The 23,727-nt window shown below is 38.4% G+C and overlaps 1 protein-coding gene across 1 annotated transcript in view; it reads left to right on the top strand.

The window, feature by feature from the left end:
* Window positions 1-23,727, top strand: part of LOC106057416 (frizzled-5-like) — a 253,179-nt gene that overhangs the window by 11,493 nt on the left and 217,959 nt on the right. Inside the window, exon 2 of the mRNA XM_056013416.1 lies at window positions 46-450. The gene's annotated coding sequence lies outside the window, so the exon portion shown is untranslated. The remainder of the gene's footprint in view (window positions 1-45; window positions 451-23,727) is intronic.

Below are 23,727 nucleotides of genomic sequence, written 5' to 3'. Positions count from 1 at the left end.
GACAGGTCACTGTATACTCAAACACTGTGTTCTCATTTCTTTCAGGTGAGGTTCCATGTGTTGGATTGGGAGTAGGTGACGGACACAGCCTTGAATCGTCCTTACAAGACAGGCTAGTGAGTTACTGTGGTGTGTCATTCCTAAGTATTCTAGTGTCGGAAGTCAGGAATATATAACTTGAGGTTATCATCAACAGATGTGGATAGTTTTCTGAATATTTTTGTGGACTTCAGCATTGGTGGACAGTTCGGAAATATTTCCTGAAGACGTCTGCTAAGTTTTTTTCGAAACTTAAATCTTAAAAAGGAACGTGTTTCGTTGTCTGGTGTGTTTCAGCGGAAGTTCAAAAATTGTGACATCGTTTAGTCGAATTTGTGTAAATCTACTTCTGCTGAACCATGAAACAGTAAAGGTAGATAACACGTGTGGATATCTAAACAGCAGATCTGAGTGAGTATACTTCTTTTGAGTACGATTACATTAACTATTATGCCGGTTTGTTATATTTGTTCCAACTTATTGAATTTATTATTATTGATTTTATTTATTTGCTTTAAAAAGTATCGCATTGACACCGTTTACAGAGAATCATTTATAAATATACCCAGATCTCGAGGAGAAATACCCATGAAAGATAGAAACTGATGTTATAATATCTATGTTTGTTTCTGTTGTGATAAATACTTGTGTCGTTTTAAATGTACTCTGGTCTACGAGACTTTGATTGAAAATTTTAAATGGGTTATGTGCCCCTTGATTTACGTATACTGTGGTAAATCTGAAATCAGGTTGAAATGTTCACTGGCTTCAAGACCTTTAACTGAGTTAATATACTTTTTTTTTTTTAATCACTGATTACAAATATGCAAATTTGTAAGACCTTGTTTTCTTAACATTTATTCAGTTTATATACACAGCTAAAATTGGAAACTACGAACACTACTGCCAATGTAACACTTCTCCATTAATGATGAAAACACTAAATGAATAGCACAATGAACTGAAGGTTCCTTGCACATACAAAAAACAATTGGCTCAAAGCTGTAACTGAAAATGGACAATATGTGCAATTTGTAGTAAAACATAAACATGATCCAAAGTACGATTGCAATGATTTAGAATGATGCAATGTTTCAGTTAGACCTACATATTTTCCCAATTCTTATGCAGACAAAGCCGTTGTCCGCCAGGTGTCTAAGTATTATTTACGTCTTCTGCGCCTTTCTTCTACAAGGGCTTTCTTTGGGTCTCATACGGATGTCCTTATGTCCTTCGTGAGAGCTCTCCAACTGTCTCTTTTAGGAGCCACCTGCTGCCAGCTTCTTTCCTTTATGCCAGTGAGGGAAAAATGGCGCCTGGTGTGATCTTTATAGAGCTTATAGGGTTGGGGTGGGGAGCATATCCGTTAAGTCATCCTCGCCAAAAAAAGATCGCCTTTGGCATGTTATAGTCCCCAAGTGTCCGGCCCAGCGCAGCTGTGGAATGGCAATTACTGCCCACACCGATCTCCAGTAGAAATTGGTTATTAGCAAGGTAGTCTTGCCAACGTATGCCCATTTATGGAGTGAAGAAACCTTTGATGGAAGCTTTCTGGGAGCTTCAGATGCCTTCAATAGAACACCCAGGTCTCAGAATCAAAAGTGTGGTGAGAAGAACTGCTTTATAAAAATGGGTTTTTGTTTTTGGGATAAGAGACCTATTCTGCCATACTCTTAATACGAGACGACCAAATATAGACAGTGACGCTTCGTTGGGCACTGCGCTGCCCAGGTACGTCAAGTGGTCGACAACATTAAGGAAGTGGCCATTGACGTTGACCGGCTTAAAGACCGCCAGATATATTAAACTTTCCAGACTACATTAGGCCTAAGTATTTTCAACTTTCCAGACTTCATTGGGCCTTAGTATTTTCAACTATCCAGACAAATTTGGGCCTAAGTATTTTAGCCTTTCCTGCATACAAAGAGCCCCTGACATATAAAGCATTCATGGATGCTTAGGGTCCCTAGTATATTAACTTTTCCTGGCTTTAAAGAGCCCCTAGTTCTTTAAGCTTTCCTGATTACAGAGGGTATATTAAGAGCTTTCCGATCTACAAAAAGGCCCCTACCATACATTTACCTGGAGGACAAGGTCCAGTTCAACCTTTCTTTTGATTCTACAATACCACGTGACTTTCTGATTCTTGAAAAACAAAAAAAATCAACGTTGCTATGTTTTTAATTCATTCAGACGCTTTAATTTAAACATAGGTTTAGTTCGCTTGGAATGACGCACAGGGTAGTGCACCTGCGTGTGTGTACACACTGCGCATGACCTCTGGTGTACAGAACATTCCCAATCTATCTCTCCATCGTTCGGTCTTATTCTTTTTCTTTTCTCTTCTGTGTGTGTGTATATTTTAGCCCCCATTAGCTGTCGGCGATTAAGTCCCCTTTTTATCTACCCCAACCTTTGTTATCCCATGAGTTGGTAACTTTCAGATCTCCTCTTTCAAGACAACGAACGAAAAATCTTGTTTTGCACCTCTAGCAATAGCGTTTCGACACTTGGAATCGTCAAATTTATATGAACCAAATATCGCTTTAGACTTCAGCTTTCGAAATAGTGTCCATGAGCCGGAACCAAACATTATAGAAGGCCTCGATATTGACCTGCGGGCAGTTTAGACCAATAGCTGTACGATGTGGCAACGAGCTATTGGTCTAAAACCCTGACCTACAGCTGTACGAATTTGAAGCATGCATTTTCGCGTAACTGCTGAGCGCGTGCTAACACTGGACACATGAGTATAACAGGTCTAATTAACACAATAGCTTAACAGGTATTTAACACATCAGTTCTTTTTAACAGAATAGTTTAAAGAAAAAAGTTCCCCTTTTAGACCTTGTGGTCTATTGGGCAGATGACGTAAAGTTCATCTATTTCTGTAGCCTACGATTAACAATGGTGTCATGTGGCCAGCACAACGACCTACCACCTTTACTTTTCCCCAACTAATGTCAGGTACCCATTAGAGCTTGGTCGACTCAGAGGCGCCCAAAGCTGTCGAAATTGAAAATCCCAGTCTTCACCAGGATTCGAACCCGGGACCCCTGGTTCGGAAGCCAAGCACGTTACCGCCCAGCCGTCGCGTGTAATTGGTATTTTTAACACAAAGAAGAGTATATAAGGTCTTAGTGACACAAAAGCTAATCAGTACTAATTAATACCACATCTTAACATGTCTTTTAACACAAGCAGGTCAGTAACAGGTCTTTTTAGCATGTAATTTATTAGGTCATTTAACACAATAGTGTAACAGGTCTTTTAACACACTCCCATGTCTCCCTACTCACTTTTGTGTTTCACTTTTGGAAATAATTTCATGTAGTGCTAGAATTTCAGGTTTGAGTTTAGAGTAAGACTAAGACTAAGACTAAGACTAAGACTGCTTTATTGATCCTTACGATCCTTGTGATTACAAGGACTCGTTTCTCATATAAAGACAACACAACAGAAAAATACACATAAATACAACAGACAACATAAAGAGTTCATTCAGCGACTACACACAGGTATCTTGGTGCATTTCATGTTCCCTGATCAATGAGTGGCGGTGATAGAGTCTGACCGAGTGAGGTACGAACGAGTTTTTGTACCGCTCCGTTCTTGTTTTGATTGACAGCAGTCGCCCACTTCGCGACGATCTGGCGTAGTTCTGATGGAGCGGGTGGCCGTTGTCTTCCAAGATTTTTTCGATTTTTCTTAGGCACGTTTGTTCAAAAAGTTCCTTTAAATGTGGTAATGTTGTGAGTGTAATTTTTGATGCTTTTTTAATTATGTTTTCTAGACGTTGCAACAGTTTAGATGAGGCCTCGTTATATCTAAATCAGGCACTACTAAGCCATGCGTTGCTTCAGTATTATTTTTTAAAAACCAATTTTCTTGAACTAATACTGTAATCAAACGCCTCCACCAATAACCAAATCGTTTAGCTTCTGTCAGCCTTCGTTTTAATCCATATTTTACTTCTTTTAAGTCCATTGTCTCCGCATTTGTGTGTGTGTTTTTGCGTGCCTGTGTGTGTGTGCGCGTTAATTTCCTCCCTACAAAACAAACCAAGACACAATAGCATGGTGGATACTATCATGATATATCATAATTATGTTCTGTCGATAGTCAGGTTTTTCTCTCTTCCAGCTCGCTTTGCCGTAATCTTCCTTTAAGCATCTTAGCATTCTTTCTCCCCTCCCCTCCTTGCTCCTCCACCGCTCCCTCTCGCTCTCTCTCCCCCCCCCCCCCTCTCTCTCTCTCTCCTGCAGTCCCGGTACTGTATATTCTCCCTATTGTTGCATTTGTTACAGTAACATATGTCACTAATAAGGTGTGACATTCCGCTCCTTATTGTCTGTTGTTGTAGTTTTAATACGCGGGGAAACGAACGAATGCCAAAATAGTAATAATAAATAAATAATAATAATTAAATAATAATAATATACAACTGCGATGGACGAACTACGTCCTGTGGGCTACATCTAGCCCATGATGTGGTGTTGTTTGACCTTTCAAGACTTCTGCCCTAAGCGTATAATGAAGCAAGCGAGGATAGGTGTCATTAACTTAACGATTTGTTGACACGTTTCGTAAATATATAACTCCCTTAGGTCGAAAACATAACAAGGCAAGCCCTAACCTGGAACCCCCAAGGAAAGAGGAAGAGGGGACGGCCCATGAATACATGGCGCCGCGATTTGGAAGCAGATGCCAAGCCGATGGGCAAGACATGGGGACAGCTAGAGAGACTCGAACACAACTGAGATGCCTGGAGGCAGAGATGAGGGATGAGATGAGATTAGGTCGAAAAAGTTTTTGCCCCACTGGTTAACATTAAGAGTAAGTAGAACTTATAAAAGCAGTAAAAATGAAAATGAGCGATAAAAACTGGATTGATGAATGGCACATTTGGAAAACTGAAAGTCTACAGGCATGGGAAGTAGTGTTTCAACTTTTTGTGTTTTGTGTCCACCGGCTTACCAGAGTGCAGCACAATGACGAATGGCCTTAACGTCAGGCCTCTTTGACCAATAGGTTTCGGGCGTTTCTTCAGAGGTTTACGCCCTATCACAATCCTCCTGCGCAAAGCCAGGGTACGGAGGGTGGGTTTCTATCCCGCGACCAGTAGGACGACAACCCAGAGTTCAAATCTCGTAACAAGGCTGCCCTTTCAAGTGAGAACAAGGTAAAGTTACTTAGATAAAAACAATAATTCATTACGATGCCCCTAGTAATTTGTTTGTTTGTGTATATCTGGGAAAAGAAGTACTAGCTAATTAGCAGCACTAAACGGTCAAGCTATGGTTTGGTTGTTATATTTTTATATAGTGTCCGTCAAAAATTAAATTTGGTCTTGACAATCTATATCTTGAACAGACTTGTCGTTGGGTTTTTACCACATGTAGACCTATTCATTAAAGAGTTAAATAAATTGACATTTAGGAATATTTTTCGCGCCGTCTTTAAGTGTAGATCTATAGACCAATCATTAGAACTTTTATATACACTGAGTGGATTTAGACATTCGCTTAACAAGGATATTTTTTTTTTAGTTGGGAAGGGGTGGGGTGGGGGGGGGGGGGGGGTTGGGGGCGAGGTAAAATTTCGTTTTCCTATTTATTTATTTTTTTGAATCTATCATATTTGTTAGTTATTAATTGTTAAATAATCGCTCTCATGAAAAGTCATCAGACTCTTAAAAGAGGGATTGTCTATTAACTCTTTATCTCCGTAATTATTTTCCATATCCTGACAGAATTGTTCATTTGTTCACATTTGTACATTCTATCCTGTTTTGATTAAACTCCAATAACATTTTTGTTTGTAATCACAAAATGCTACTTTTTGTATAGAATTATAGGAGAATGCATGCTCTGTATACATAATTAATACAAGTTTATAAACCAAAAAATAATTTTATTTAAAGGGGTCAAATCAACGACGATAACGTTAATTAGGAGAGAAAGAGTTAAATAACAGTTTTTGTATGCTGCTTGCTTAACATGTTCTTTTTCGTAAACACAAACGTTTTTGTTTTCATTAACGGTACATTTCGTTTTCCCCTTTCGCTAATGACAAGTTCCCGAACAGCGAGGTACCAGACATTCCGTGTGTAAATCCCCCCCCCCCTTGTCAGTCCCTTCCCCCCCCCCTCGCCTTTCTCTCCGGCACTGATCTACAATGTGTAACTAATTAGTACATACACGGGCAGCGAATTTCGTAAATCCTTCCAGTATTAAGTCCAGAGACCTGAATCCCTTGCTTCCTGTTCCGTGTAGTTGGAAGCCAAACTTAGCTCCAAGGTCGGAGAAACGGTTCGGGCACGGGGCTGTGTTCTACTTAACGCAGGGCGCTCTACTGCTGACTTAGAACTCATCTACAATACACAGTTCGTCCATAAAATATCACTTGAAATGATGAGCCAATGGATTCACTGTAGACTGACTGTACAGAATAAAGTTTCATCTAGGCATTATAGACTCTTAAAGGCGAAGCAGGATTATCTATTTCCATTGCCAAAGGTTGAAAAGGAGTAATGTGACCAGCACAATGACCAATTGTCTTTACTCTTTCTTTTGAAGTGTTACTTGTAGACATAAGTGTCATTGGGAGGCGCGGTGGCTGAGCGGTTAAGCACTTGGCTTCTGAATCGGGGGTGCCGGGTTCGAATCCTGGTGAAGACTGGGATGTTTAATTTCGGGATCTTCGTGCGCCTCTGAGTCCATCCAGCTCTAATGGGTACCTGACATTAGTTGGAGAAAAGTAAAGGTGGTAGGTCGTTGTGCTGGCCACATGACACCCTTGTTAAGCGTAGGCCACAGAAACAGGAGACCTTTACATCATCTGCCGTATAAACCACAAAGTCTGAAAGGGAAACTTTACTTTTTTTTTTTATAAGTGTCAGTGCGTTTAGTTCAACAATCGGATTTGAACCCATGATCTACATCTCGACTGTTGAACTGTTCTGTTTTCCAAGCGTTGTGATATTTAACCCGCTGAACTTTCTAATATCATTCAGTAAGATAATGACCAAACGACTTTTAGAAGCACGCGGGAGTGGGTGAAAAATGTTCTTTCATCCTTGTAAAAGATGTTGCGGTTAGACAGAAACGAAGATCTGCTGCGTGCTTTGAGCCCTGATAAAATATTGAGGTGTTTTTTTTTTCAGCATTAATTTAATTTTTTCTCCGTACTTCGCCCTGTGTCCTCCCCACCGCCCCTTCTCCACCCTCCAACTCCGGCCATTGAGCCCCCATCACCTGTTTCTGACGGAGCTATCTAGTTGTGTGGTATACAATTCGTCACGATAGTCCCGAGTTCAAACCCCTGCCAATCACACTCCCCTCTGACGTCATGACCGAGGCTTGGGCTAGGACATAAACTCAGAAAAATATCGAACAATAACTAATTGATTAACTTACAATTAATTTTTTTTACAAAGTTTATATCAACTCACTCTGCCTGTCTGTCTGGTACAAATTTTGAACACGTTATTTCCCCCACACCCATTCACGGATCAAGTTCAAACTGTACACAACTATTTATTTTACATAATTACTAGTAATTCATAATTTTGTTTGATATCGAAAATGGGGAAATTAATTCTACATTATTGAGAGATATAATTGTAAATATGGAATTCTTCCCCTAAGTTAAGCTTTGTTGTGTTTTTTTTTTTCAAATAAAAGTCTTAATATAAACACTCACACTTTTCTTATAAATAAAATGGCCAAGAGCTTAGACTTGTTGTACAATCAACACCTGGTGACCTGCTGCTAGGGACTTACGTGTTATGTGATTGTACAGGACTTGATGTTGCCTGGTCACGCTTGAGTGATTCATCCTAATTACTACCTACTTTAGAGTGACCTCGTTTCGGGCAATATTGTAGAACATGCGAATTATCTCTCTTATTTCCTTGTCTGATTGGCTCTTGTCAACTCTACATCCCAAAGTGGTCAAACAAGTTATAGAGACAACTTGATAGATGGATCAGTGCTTAACTTTAAAAAAAAAATCATCTTTGTAAGTTTAAGTCGGTGGCATTTTTTCTGTGGAATTTTACTTGTCTGGAGGTTACGTTATCTCCTTTGCAACTTCTCATGTGACTAAAAGATGCCAATCCATGATACAAAGCTACGGTCACAGGTTGGGCATCTCTAATCACCAGGCGCCGTTGCACTTTTACCCTTCTTTGTACTTCTTGTGTATGGCAACTGCAATTCCAGGACAGTTCCTTTATGCTCGCTCTCCATGTGGATCTATCCATTGCCACTTTTCCCCAACTGTTAGTGTCGATTTTGAAGAGCTTCATGTCGCGTTTGCGTACATCCGTATTAGACCGTATACCGTAAAAGTGGGCGGCCAGCGGCTCTCCTGACTTATGTTAGATAATAATAATAATAATAATTTTATTTATAAAGCGCTGTTAACAAACAAAATGTAGGCTCAAGGCGCTGTAACAACATTACAAACATAGACACAACTGCCAAAATAACAGTTAATCTAAAAAAGTTTTAAACAAGTAGGTCTTAATGTTCTTCTTAAAAGTGGTATAGCATGTTGTCTGTCTGAGATCAATGGGGAGTGAGTTCCAAACCTTTGGTCCGTGAACTGAAAAAGCACGCAGACCGTAGCTTTTGAGGGAGAAACGTGGCACTACTAAAAGCGTTGAGTCCATTGAGCGCAGGGTTCTCTGGGGGACATATGGAGTAATCAGTTCGCTAAGGTACAAGGGCATCTCATTGTTATATATACACTGATGACAAAGTGTGGCGACCTTGTAATCGATTCTCGCTTTCACGGGAAGCCAATGGAGCGTGCGCAAGAGCGTAGTAGCAGAATCTTGTCTAGTTTTTTTAAGGACTATTCGAGCGGCGTTGTTCTGTATACGTTGCAGCTTGGCTATTTTGTCATCAGGTATACCTGCTAGCACGGCGTTGCAGTAGTCAAGGCGGGAGAGTATGAATGCTACAGCTAGCGTTTTTGTTGACTCCGTTGTTAAATATGGTCGGATCTGGCCTAATCTGCGCAGCTGCAGATAAAGACCTTTGCAGAGCTGATTTATGTGTGGGTCGAAAGATAGTGTTGAGTCGAAGAAAACTCCAAGATTCCGCACTACATGGACAAAAGGAACATGGCAGTTCGTGATAAAGAGAGAATCTGTGCTTTCAACTTTTGAGACATTGTTCCTAGTGCCAATCTTAATTATTTCTGTCTTGTCTTCGTTCATCTTGAGTTTATTTTCAACCATCCAATCGCTCACCCTGGCAACGGTACTACTGATTTTCTCTGCCAGATGCGACACCTCTGAGGGTACTGATGAATCGTATAACTGTGAGTCATCGGCAAAGAAATGGTATAAGATGCCGGTTGGCCGTATGACACCGCTGAGTGGATATGTGTACATAGTGAACAGTACTGGGCCTAGAACTGATCCTTGGGGTACTCCGTACTTCAAAAGTAAGCTTGTTGATTCCGTCCCGCTAACAACGACACTTTGGGTGCGTTCCGTCAGGTAGGATCCAAGCCACTTTAGGACGACTCCTGCTAAACCTAAAGTTGCAGAGAATCTGGCCATCATAATTTCATGGTCTAGCGTATCAAAGGCTGCGGACAAGTCCAGCATAGAAAGAATTGATATGTGGCCTTTGTCGGAATTGTGAAGTAAGTCGTTTAGTACCCTGACCACTGCTGTCTCTGTGCTACGGCACTTCCTATATGCAGATTGAAATTCTTCCAAGAGACAGTACTGTTCAAGATGAGAAAGAATTTGCACTAACACGATGCGCTCCAGAAGCTTTGACAGGAAGGGAAGATTTGAAACCGGGCGATAGTTTTTTAGACATTCCGGGTCAAGACTGGATTTCTTTAATAATGGCCTGACAAGTGCATGCTTAAATTGCTGTGGTACAATGCCTGAAGTCAGTGAAGAGTTCACAATGTTGGTAATTGTAGGTACAAGCTCATCTAAACATTCAAGGAGCAAGGAGGTTGGAATGGGATCAAGGTCACATGACTTATTTGGCATCTTCAAAATAGTACTTTTGACATAATCTTCAGATACACGCTGAAACTCGCAAAAAGGAGTATTTTGAAAAATTGGAGAGTGGTCAAGCTGTGATGAGAGGGATGGCATGTCATTTCTAATCTGCTCAATCTTCCCAATGAAGAATCTATTGAAGGAATCAGGAAGTTCAGATAATGGGATAGATGACGGCAAACGTTCGTTATTTGCTCCCCCTAACATTTCAGCGGTGATCCTGAATAGCTCCTTTGAAGAATCAGAATTTTCGATTTTTTGTCGAATATGACTAGCTTTTGCGTCTCTAATCATACGGTTAACCTTGTTTTTTTCTCGTATGTATATTTGTCGATGTATCGTCAGACCTGTCTTTTGAAATGTACGTTCGGCACGTCGGCGAATAAGTTTGGCAGTCTTTATGTCTTCCGTCAACCAGGGTGCAGATGGCCTAACTGAGACTGTACGAGTGACAAGAGGTGCATGGCTGTCCAGCAACTTTTTCAAGCAAGAATTGTAATTGCTGAGATCACTGTAGAGAATGTCTTGTGGAAGTCTACCTTGTGGAATGAACATGACCAAGCCAGCGCGGATATCCTGGCACCCTGATTAAGACTGTAAGCTAAAAATCAAATATAATTGGCATATATTATATTTAAAAAAATATATATTCACGTATAGTAGATTATCTATTTTGGATAAATATTTTCTTATTAGCTTAATAACAGTGACCTAACTACCATTGTACGAAGTGAAGGGTCTAAAAAAGCCCGCGGGCCCTTGTTTGGGAACCACTTATAAGGCAAACAATCTTGATAAGGTCTAAGATAATCCAAAGGTCTCTTATACATTGTTCTAGAATATGTTCTTTCCCGAAACTTGATTTAGTACATTTCGACATTGTATTAAGTCCCCAACATCTTCCCGGCCTCTGACGCAACCACATTCCATCGGTTTAAACTGCCGCAGGCTGCGACGTCGCAGGTCAGTGTTGAGGCCTTCTAGACCGATTGGTCTCGGACAAGAGCATGTGACATGTCGTGTTACAGTGACAAACAGCCTCCTTGAAAACGAATCCATTGTGACAACACAGACCAGGACAAGACAAACTCAGGAGAAGCCAATACTAAGCAACTGTCCACAACGACTTTCTGCCCCATAACTCAACAGCCAGTGGGAGGAAATGGAGAGCCATGAGCTCCGAACCAACACCGAACCAAGCCATCCTTGGTTCAGATCTTGAAGAATCCATTGCAAGTGGTTGACACTTGATCCACTAGTCCCACGACTACCAACATCTCGTTCTGGGGAAAACCTGGCTAACAAGACAAACACCCCCTAAGAAAAAATAGCAACATTTCTCAGTGGCAATATATTGTAAATAAAAACCTAGCATTAGTCACTTGAACCTTGGAAGATAGAAAAGTAAGAACTAGTAAAACAGACAAATAAAGTGAAATTCTGTTCACCTAGAAAAGGCTAAAAAAAAAAAAGCTAAAAAAAAGGTTAAATTAATTAGAACTGTTAGGTTGGGTTTGTTGTCAGGGTCTGCCATCTTGTTTAAGAAATAAGAAATTTCGGTAACTATCTCTATAAATCAAGTAGCCAGGCTACATTTGTTTGTTTTTAAGATTGTGTGTGTGCGTGCGTGTGTGTGGGGGAAGTGGGTGGGTATTCAGGTAACTCGTGCCAGGTAATTCATAACTTAACTAGAGATTGCAGATGTTTGTTATAGTAACTTTTAAACACAGCATGTCTATGAGAGTGAGAAAAAGAGAGAGAGTATTTTAGAATGTGTCTTTGAGAATGTGTCTTTTAAAATGTGTTCAGATGTTGTGTTCATGGGAAAGGTGTCTTTGAGAGTGTGCCTTCGAGAATGTGTCTTGGGGAATGAGTCTTGGAGCATGTTTCTTGAGGAAAGTGTGTAGAAGACTCTCTTGGGGAATGTATCTTGGTAAAATTTGTCTTGGTAAGGAGAATTTGTCTAGGTGACTGTCAACTCTTTGGTGACTACTTCTCTCTCTCTCTCTTTCTCTCTTCTTTCTTTTTTTCCATCCCTCTCAACACCCTCTCTGTCTCTTTCTTTCCATTTTCTCTCTCTTTCTCTTTTTTACTCACTCTCCCTCTTTCTTTCTTACTCTTTCTTTCTCTTCTTCCTCCCACCTTTCTCTCTCCCTATCGCTCTTACTCTCTCAATCTTAATCTCTCTCTACCTCTCTTTCGCGTTTACTCTCTCTCTCTCTTTCTCTCTCGTTCTCTTTCTCTCTCCTTCTCTCTCTTTCTCTCTCTCTTTCTCTTTCTCTCTCTCTTTCTCTTTCTCCCCCCCCTTCTCTCTCTCTCTTTCTCTCTCTCTCTCTCTCTTTCTCTCTCTTTCTCTTTCTCTATCTGTTTCTCTACATCTTTTTATTTTTAAATCTCATTTTCTTTCACTTGCGATTCTTAGGCCGAGTGTCAAATCGTGTATGAACCTAAGTCTCAACCACTGTTATCTCCCTTCTGTTATGATTGCGTGCCTCTCAGTTTATCTCCCCTGGCCCAATCTATTCCGTCTAATTAATCTATTGACCTCGGCTTGTAGCTCTACTCTCTTTAATTAAGCAATCTCGTTTCCTTGCTGGAGGCAATGTACTCTTTTTTTTTCTTCTTTCACTCCATGTATTTAACCTCAGCTCTTTCTCTCTGCTTTTTCTCTCTCTCCCATTGTTTGCCCTTCATTCCAAGAACTAGCCAACTCAAGTAACTCAAGTAAGTATCTTTATCACACTTGATAAGTCTAGTCGTTTTTATAGGAGTTGTGTCTATAGATCGATGACATTTATCAGTTGTTGTTTAATCGTAAAGCAAGATTATAATGTTTTTATATTGATTGTTACAATGATGTATTGGTAACATCTTTAATAAGATAAGTTTGAATGTGTGTGATCCGCTGTTTTCAAGCCAGGTGACCATATGTGTGATCTACATGACACAGCATCTGATCACGAGACACGATATGTGACCTACGTGAAACATGTGCCGCTGTATGTGATCCACGGGACACTATATGTGATCCACGTCAGAATTATAATTAGTGCCGCAATAATTTGTGAAATGTATATTTTGAATGGCACAGCTTATATCAACTCACTTTTTATTTGTCTCCCACTTTCCGTTCTTTAATCAGGTTGAAACTTTTCACAATGATTCATTATTGATGACAACACAAGAATGAATTTTAAAACGTAACCCATTATTGAATGAATGCGTCGTAATTAATTCATTCTTTTAAATGGAAAATTTACTAAATTGACAGCGAGTGAGCCTTGACATATATCACGCCCCAACAAACGCTCCCTCCCCCCTCCCCCCCCCCCCCCATTGGTCAATAAGAGGGATTGGACCTAAACGTATAGACTATAGAGCATGTTGTAAGCTCAAGTCTCGATATTTGAGCCACAGGTGACCAGTTGGTAAGATGCATTTTGGGAATGGAGACCCATGCCTTGGAAAGTATTTTATAGGTAGTGGATTTCTCATGGTCTTTACGTCTTCCGGCAGTAACATTATGGAACCGAGCTAAAAATATGAACTCAGTAGTATTGCTCAGTCTGTGAGTCATTAATGTCGTAAACGTTTTTTTTTTCTTCTTTGCCAGATCTTCAACGAGAAATTTTAATACGTTTATTAAACGTATAGATTATATATATATATATATATATATATATATATATATATTTATATATATATATATATATATATATATATATATATATAGAGAGAGAGAGAGAGAGAGAGATTGAGATAGATAGATAGATAGATAGATAGATAGATAGATAGATAGATAGATAGATAGATAGATAGATAGATAGATAGATAGATAGATAGATAGATAGATAGATAGATAGACAGACAGACAGACAGATAGATAGGTAGATAGATAGGTAGGTAGATAGATAGATAGATAGATAGATAGATAGATAGATAGATAGATAGATAGATAGATAGATAGATAGATAGATAGATAGATAGATAGATAGATAGATAGATAGATAGAGATATAGATAGACCCAATGGAACCAATTGTATTTAGGAACATCCAATTTAAAGGAACACTTGTTTAAAGTAGGTGGCTGTCTGGTCGTATGGTAAGTGCTTTGGACTGTCGTATCGATGGTCCGGGTTCTAACTCTGGTCGCCGCCATCCCTGTTGTTTCAAGGGAGGTTTGGGCCGGGAGGTAATTCTACAATTCTGAAGGAACATCTGAAGCTTCTGGAACAAACAAACAATAATGTTAATGTAAAAGTAAGTAATGCCAGACCTTGCAATCTTTAGGGCACATGTTGTAATGGCCATCGGTTTCAGTGGCCCGCGATCTACGACGGTGTCATGTGGCCTGCACAACGACCAACCGCCTTTACTTTTTTCCAACTAATGTCAGGTACTCATTAGAGCTGGGTGGACTTAGAGGTGCACAAGAGATTCCGAAATTTAAAAAATCCCGGATTCGAACGGGGATCCCTCTGTTCGGAAGAGCGTTACCACTCAGCCACCAGTTCAACATTTTCTTCCCCTAAAGGCTACAAGCCAGAACAGAGTTTAATTACATCACACAGCGTCGCAGTAATACATCAAGTTGCAGAAATTAAAAGCCGTTTGCGATTGTTGTAGCACCACTGCACCATTTGTAAAAGCGACTTGAGAACCTTTGTTGAGAATAATCGTAATGAAAGGCTTGCGCACTGACTTACGACGTCGAAGCCTGTGGGCTCTTAAGACCAATAGCTTTTTATGAAACTGCCCACAGGTAGTGACGCCGCAGGTCAGTATTCAGGCCTTGTACAACGATTGGCCTGACCTTTGTACTTCGCATTCCTCACGCCGCGCGTCGCGTTGTATACAGGTACACAAATGTTACCTACTTAATCAAGGCCTTACATTTTCCCATCTAAATCGATGAGTCTCAAACTGTGGCTTATGTACTTCGGGGGTGGGAAGGGGAAAGGGGGGTGAAATCTGTTAGATGTACTCGGGTAAACATTTCTTTTCAAGCCAGGAGGCCTAATGCAAAAGGGGTTAGGGCACATTGAAGGTAAGAAATGTCTGCATGAAGTTAAAGGAAGGTCTACATGAAGTTAAAGGAACATGAAGTTAAATGAAGGTCTACATAAAGTTAATGGAACATGAAGAAAGATCTATATGAAGTTAAAAAAAGGTCTACATGAAGCTAAAGGAACATGAAGTTACAGAAAGGTCTACTTAAAGTTAAAGAAATGTCTACATGAAGATAAATGAACCTAAAGTTACAGAAAGGTCTACTTAAAGTTAAAGAAATGTCTACATGAAGCTAAAGGAACATGAAGTTAAAGAAAGGTCTACTTAAAGTTAAAGAAATGTCTACATAAAGCTAAAGGAACATAAAGTTACAGAAAGGTCTACTTAAAGTTAAAGAAATGTCTACATGAAGATAAAGGAACTTGAAGTTACAGAAAGGTCTACTTAAAGTTAAAGAAATGTCTACATGAAGCTAAAGGAACATAAAATTACAGAAAGGTCTACTTAAAGTTAAAGAAATGTCTACATGAAGCTAAAGGAACATAAAGTTACAGAAAGGTCTACTTAAAGTTAAAGAAATGTCTACATGAAGATAAAGGAACTTGAAGTTACAGAAAGGTCTACTTAAAGTTAAAGAAATGTCTACATGAAGATAAAGGAACTTGAAGTTACAGAAAGGTCTTCTTAAAGTTAAATAAATGTCTACATGAAGCTAAAGGAACATAAAGTTACAGAAAGGTCTACTTAAAGTTAAAGAAATGTCTACATGAAGATAAAGGAACTTGAAGTTACAGAAAGGTCTACTTAAAGTTAAAGAAATGTCTACATGAAGCTAAAGGAACATAAAGTTACAGAAAGGTCTACTTAAAGTTAAAGAAATGTCTACATGAAGCTAAAGGAACATAAAGTTACAGAAAGGTCTACTTAAAGTTAAAGAAATGTCTACATGAAGATAAAGGAACTTAAAGTTACAGAAAGGTCTACTTAAAGTTAAAGAAATGTCTACATGAAGATAAAGGAACTTGAAGTTACAGAAAGGTCTACTTAAAGTTAAAGAAATGTCTACATGAAGATAAAGGAACATAAAGTTACAGAAAGGTCTACTTAAAGTTAAAGAAATGTCTACATGAAGATAAAGGAACTTGAAGTTACAGAAAGGTCTACTTAAAGTTATAGAAATGTCTACATGAAGATAAAGGAACTTGAAGTTACAGAAAGGTTTACTTGAAGTTAAAGAAAGGTGTACATGAAGTTAATGGGATTTTGCACAAAGTTAATTGAACATGAAGTCAATGAAGTCAAAGAAATGTCTGCATGAAGTTAAAGGAAGGTCTACTTGAAGTTAAAGAAGGGAGGTCTGTATGAAGCTAAAAGTCTATAAGGTGTCAGAACAATTTTCCATAAAACTATTGAAAGTCTGCATGAAACTAAGAGAGGTCTGCAATATGCAAAATGTACTCAAATTATCCTTGAGAGAAATAAAATATAAATGTGGAATAAACTGGTCAGTACAAAGTGTCAGTTTTATGCACTATGTCATATGGTACATGTCAGTTTCTCCTTCTTCCCTAGTGCCACTAGAGAGTGGAACGGGTTGCCTGAATCAGGCCGGAAATCCAATAGTTCGGCAGAGTTTCAGTCTCTACTTTAGCATACACGACTTGATGACGTAACTATCTTCTGTTAAGAAGGAATCTCTGTAGTGTAAGATAAGATAGTATTGTTATCCTTGTAGTTGTTTTCTCACACCCCCCCTCCCCAGCAGCCATGAACCCTTTAAGATCATTTAAGAACCCCTTTCTCATATTTCGTAGCGAAAACATCGCTGGAAAGCTGCAGGTCTAAGAAAGATTCATTAATCACCGTGTGTTGTTTGGTCATATCGTTGTTACACGCTGCATGTGCCGTGCTGTTATAAATCTCGATAACTTTGACCCAGGCTTTGTGACATACATAGGCGTGGCCGCACGAGCTCGGAGCAGGGGTTAGGTATAAAAAATGTGGAGTTAACAAAAAAAAAAAAAATAAATACAGTAGTACAGCATAGATGGTGTGTCCTATTCAAATACACATTGCTATTTAAAAAGTCATTACATGTAGTTGCGAATCTTTACAGCTAGTTCGGAGATACATTTTAAGATAACAAAAAGTAAGATCAATTTTAAAAAATTCTTTAACAAAACAGACAATTATTGAATAAGGGAAAGAACCAAAAATCACTGACATATATCTCAATACTTAAGGAATAGGCACCCTTTTTCCTATATAATACATAATTAATTTATCACCCCTAATCAATTAACTAATTTGTTAATTATTTGATTGATTTATGTCTTGATATTGACTATGAATAATTATGCAAAATTGCAACTTCCTCCAGGAATTAGAGCTGGAATAAACAACGTCAACAAAACGCAACAAGCGGAATAAATCCATATATACGGCCACATCTCTCAATAAGTAGCACCTGTTTCCATTTCTCAATACCTACAAAATAATTAATTACCAATAATTAATTAATATAAATGATAATAAAATGTTTTGTTAGGTACAACAAATAATTGTGTAAAGTTTCAACTTGATCTGAGATTGGGTGTGGAAGAAATCAAGTGTACAAACATTGTACCAGACAGGGTGAGCTGATAGAAGCTTTAAAAACAGATTTTTGAGACATCAAGTCCTACTTCAGGAAGCTAATGGTGATATCAATTCTCATTCTATGTTTTTTTTCGGTGTGCAAAATGTTCTTGTATTTCAATCTATTCCTTCAACGCTATACTGATTACCAACAGTGCGGGATTTCCGTTGAAGCCGTGTTAACAAAAAAAGACATATTCCAAATTTAATGCTAAGATGATTATATTCTCAAAAATTATAACGTTAAACCAGAGTTGTTGTTTTTTCCAAAGATATTCATTAACTTTCTATGTCTGGGAAAATCTTTAGAGCTGTTTTCGAAATATCCTTCCACCCACCAAGTTTCAATTCAGCTTCCAACATTTTGCTTTTCGCAACTTTTTGATTCTTGAGTCCATAAAAGTTGACGAGCTTGTTGTTACCGGTCGTTGACTAATAGCACCAAACCGCTGGTAGACAACTAAACCGTCGTAAGTGTAATGTATCTTAACCATAGACATAATAAATATAGACTGGCCGATTAAAGAGTTTTATGAATCGAAAATTTGTGACTTGCAATTTTGTGTGCTTTATAAATACAGCATTTATGAGCAGTATAAAAGTTAAGTATTCATATCTATTTCAGCCATAACCTGTATAAGTATTAAATTATTTTCACAAGTGTTTTTTTTTATCTCTAAGAATGAAGATCGTGCAATTTTTCATAATTCGGAAATCGGAATACAATAGATATACATGTTTTCTAGTTACATGAAGTTACTTCCTTCGGCCAGTCTATATTTATTTATGTCTATGATCTTAACTAATAAAACTTCAAAATAACTTGAGTAAATTCCTTTTGTGAGCGAAACTAAATAAAACTTTTATTGAAATATATACAAAATCAATTTGTAATAAAATAAAATAAATGTAATAGTCGTCAGTAATAATATTTTTTTAAAACAAAATCAAACTCACTACAATAACACAACCTTTCAGTTTCACGTTCTGGAGTCGTCTTCCCTAAGGAAGACCAAGTGACGACAATGCCACCTATGCTAATCGCTAACCTCTTCCCACCGACACCAAAGAAACACACACAGACACACACACTCATTAACAAAACTATTAGTAGTAGGAATTGTTTAAAAAAAGTTAATCTTGATTTAATCAGCATAAATAAATTAAATATTTTGAAAGCATTTTACTATAAATTCAAATATATAAACTGAGAGCAATTAGTCCCACCATAAGAAAAAAAGGTTCCTGAAGCAGTGTCGGACAGCAGTCGAAGAACCATACAACATTATCGGAACCATTGCAACAGCTGCGTACATGATACATCAGTCTAAGACCCATTTCGACAGCTGTGTACAGCCGAAAAAAGACTACAAAAAATGAACAGCTGCAGGCAGAAATCTTAAGACCATTGCATCATTGCGACATCGAAGATCAGAAACAGGTCGCAAAATTTACGACAGACAAAAAGAAATGGAGGAAAAAATGTCCGGTTAATTAGCGACATACACTTGAGCTAAAAATAAAAAATAAAAAAAATTAAAAAAAACAGGTAGGAATGTTTAGTGGACTTGTTCACTTGTTCAGCATGCGTGAATAACTTATTGCTTGTATGCATGTGGAGGTCCTGCATGGATGGCAGGACACATGTAAATAATTAGCATGTTAAAAAATATTGCATACAATGGACAGAAAAAGATTTGCCGGTTCGTGAAATATTTTCAGTGGAATATTTTTTTGTTCATTAGTAAAGTAAAAAAGTTAAGGTTAGACTTTCAGACTTGCAGATGATGTTTAAGTCATCTATTTCTTTGACCAACACTTAACGAGCAGGGTGCCATGTGGCCAACACAACGACCAAGCGCCCTTACTTTCCCCCAACTCAAGTCAGGTATACATTAGAGTTGAGTGGACTCAGGGGCGCCCTAAAAATCCCGAAATTCAAAATCGCATTCTTCAACGAGATTCAAACCCAAGACTCCAGGTTAAGAAGCCAAGCGCTTAACCACTCGGCCGCCGCCCGCCGATCGACTATTTTTAATCAAAACGATTCCCATGTTTGGATATCTTCATCTTCTTCGTTTGTGTCTATTTGTGTTGAGTCTAAGACAATCTTGGAACTCTAGGACTACAGAAGCTCGCCTCTTGCAGCTTGTTTGATTAAACTTATGTCTGGAAAAGAGGAAGAGATCCCTATTTAAGATAAGATAAGATAAGATGAGATGAGATAATTTTTATCGGTAAAATCAAATGGAAATTCAGTTTGACTACAATGGACCATCAGCACATTTATGGACGCGAGGCAGCGGAAGTCGGAATCTAGGTGGGTAGCCAGCCAAGGCTAACGAGCTCCACCTACAAAGTGGGAGTTGTTAAGGCATGATTAGAAATTGGTTATTTGTTTCATAAAAAGGGAAAGTTTTGACTTAGAGACAATGACGTGACTAGTAAAATACAAGACTAGAATTTTAGGAAGAAAAGGGCAACGTAAATAGACTACAACTGAAGACTTTAGAGAGATGCAGGTTTTATGAACGTAGAGATTTAACTTGACGACATTCGATGGTTCCCTTCATTATTATTTAACCTCTTGTTCGACATTCGCTATCAGCGTCGACTAACTTAAATTGTTTTCCTTTGCCGGTGGTATTAGACTTCGTTATTTGAGTGTTACATCTGTTTGATTTATCTGCACAAGAGACAGCGCGAAAGCGCCTAACAGAGTCAACCTTTAGGAAAAACCAGGAGCCGGTGACTCTAATATTGTCACACCCTGGCAGAACCCGGGACGCCACTGATCCCAAACTGTATAGGAAACCACTTTACTTTGGACACATCAGGCTACTTGGAGAGGTGGGGGGGATGGAAACTGCTCCAAGGGTGATATCGCTCCGTCTATAGGTATAGTAGTGCCCAAGCATTCATCTTATTTCTATGCGATAAAAAATAGTGGTCTGAAGAAAACCAACAAAGTTGACACTTCCGCTATACATATTTGCGCCTAACTTTGTGCTCACCACTTTGACCCCCCCCCCCCACACACACACACTTCCATCCCAATCTTACACATTCTTCTGTCCACCTTACCCCCACCCCACCCTTTAACCTAACTTGCTAGTAGATACTTTACAGCGTCATTTAGCCGGGTTTCATGATAGTAGAGGAAGACCAAAGTAGTTCGTTGTATCGATGAATATAAATTGTGTGAATACGGTCACAGAAAATCAACATTTTATGCACAAAAACGGCGACCTTTTTTTTTTTACAACACTTATATTAACTCACGTTGGATTGTATCTTCCTTGTATACTGCCAATATCATAATAGATCTTTCGACCACTTCTACTCATCCAATCGTCATCGAACTTCTACAGTCTACACATTAAGCTCATGCTCAATGACAACACATAAATCAATAAAATAAATCAGCCAAGTAGTTAATCAATTAGTGGTAATTAATTAATTTTGATTTTATATGTACTGAGCCTTTTGTAGAGAATTAAGAGATTAGAATTAAAAGATAGCTAGAGTAATATAAGTAATAAAATGTCAATGCAAAGATTATATCCTTTTCTTTTTCTGCGTGTAAGTACGTTTTAGTGTAGACATTGTTTTAACTCTTTCCGTAATTATTTTCCTCGTTCCGATAGAGTTATTCAATTTGCTCATTTGTATTTCACTCTCCTGATAGGCTTAAACTTCAATAACTATTTTGTTTGTGATCAAAACTTTTAAATTTGGTATCCAACTGTAGGGAAATGCATGTTCCTGTTAAACAACACAAATTATAATCTATAACTCCGAAAATCAATTTCGTTTAATCGGGTCAAATCAACGACCTAACAACATAAGAATCAATTTAAAAAAACAACAACAATTAGTTAATTAACTATCGGTGATTCGTACTTTTGTTTTGTATCTTGAACAAGGGAAGCAATCCTACTTGACAGTTGTGGTGATATAAGTTGGGATAGTTCCGTTAAGGACTTGAGCCCTGAAAACAGATCATGTCATTCACCAAGATACCCCTTTCTTCCTCTTCCCCCTTTCACAACTGGTCCAGACAAGTCATAGTGCAATGAGAAAACTAAAATCTAAACAAAACAAAAACTTGTAAAATATTTCTAATAGCACAGATTTATTACATATAGGCACCAATTGCTATATGAAACCATCTGATGCAATTTACGCTTAATATAAGTTTTTTTTTTTTTAGATATTTAAACGTAGTCTTGTTTTATTGGTTATTTAAAGAAAATTCTATATATCTAATAAGAACATAAAATTAAAATGTTATTTAACTTTGCCTTGATTAGGCCAATATAGAATATTCATCCTCTGCTTGGGACTCTTCAACTAAAAAAAAAAACAACAACATTAAGAAACTGGAACAGTTACAAAATAGAGCAGTGAGATTCATAACAAACGAATATTCACATTTGACTAGTGTAGAAATACATAAGCACTGAACCATAATCTTCAAATACAAAAACAAAATTTAATAAAATACTCAGAAAGACACAAAGATAAAAGCACATTCCTCATCCCATATGCTAGGACAAATTTGTACAAATACTTCTTCTTCCCTAGTGCTATTAGAGCATGGAATGGGTTGCCTGAGCTAGCCAGGAAAACCAGTGACTTGGCAGAATTTAAGGGTCATTGGTTAACATGCACGACTAGATGCATGACGCGTAGGACGTAATCATCTTGTTGTTTTTTTTTTTGAAGTAACGTCTGTATTATATAAGATAAGATAAGATACTCTGTGTAGCCAGGCACGTTTGAAGACAATGCAGTGCACAAAAACTGACCCACACATCTATGGACATCTATGGTCAATGTTTAAATTGACAAGAAGCTCTCTTTCTCTCGATCGACTTATTCCGTCTGATATGAGGTATAAACAATTGTTTGTCCTGTAAAAGTCGGATAGGAAGAACTTTTGCATTTACCGGAAAGGGGGAGAGAGAGGTTGCCTACATAACATTTATATGCACCCATCTGTGTATCTGCGCGTCCGTCCCTCTGTCTGTCCGTCTGTCTGTACTTCAGAGACTGTCTCAAGGTCTCTGTCTTTTCTTTTTCTTTTATTACTCTCACGCCCACAAAGAGCCTTCCCATAGTGCCTCGATCCCTACTTTACATATGCTAATGAGGCGAGTTTATTGTCTACACCACTAACATTGTGCGCCCCTTGTAGCAGGAGTCGCGGTTAGAGAGGTAGGGGAAGGGGGGGGGGCAGTAAGGCAAAAATGAATGTGACTGTGTGTGTGTGTGTTGTGTGTAGGGCTGTGTGGAAATGTTGCTTGGGTGGATGGTTTGTGAGGTGTGAGTGGAGAGGCTGATAACTCAGAATCTCTTTATTAACAACGAATCAGACGCCATTCTGCTTGGTGCTCAATTGAACTGAGACCACTGACGAATTATTATTAAATTATTTTCTTGTTGCATTTCTCTTTTTTTTATATTTAAATTACAATATCTCTATCCAAGTCAGAACTTCATGGAATGCGGAGAAACCTGGACGCTGATCTCAAAAGCGACTCTAACGATTTTTTTAGAGATTTAGACAGTTGATGTATATCGCTGAGAAAAGAATTACTACCTTTTTTGGCCACAAGGGGAAAACTCTAGTTTTTGTCTTTTCGAAGTAGGGCAGTAGAAATGTTCACAATAAATAGGACAACATTTTTATTTTGAAACAAATTTTGTGCACAAACAAAAGTTGGGCTGTGTAGGTGTTCTCTTCTAGATCAGTTAAAGCGAGCTGGCGATACGCTGGTAGATTTTTTGGGTGAAACTCTTTAACGCCGTCTTCATTTTGACTTAAGTCGGTTTGACTTCCAGTGAAGAATAGGCCCGCAACAGTACTTCGCCATCGGACAATTGCTAATTCCACTCAGTTGGGTCCATGTCCAGCCTGTCATCTTTGCTTCTTGGTCAACGAGCTCCTCCATGTTTGCTTTGGAATCGCAGCCTTTCTCTTGGTACCTATAAGAGA

This window comes from Biomphalaria glabrata, chromosome 16, assembly GCF_947242115.1.
Source record: "Biomphalaria glabrata chromosome 16, xgBioGlab47.1, whole genome shotgun sequence".
Classification (NCBI taxonomy): Eukaryota; Metazoa; Mollusca; class Gastropoda; family Planorbidae; genus Biomphalaria; species Biomphalaria glabrata.
Note: the sequence above shows the minus strand (reverse complement) of the source record. Positions and strands in the feature narration are given on the sequence as shown.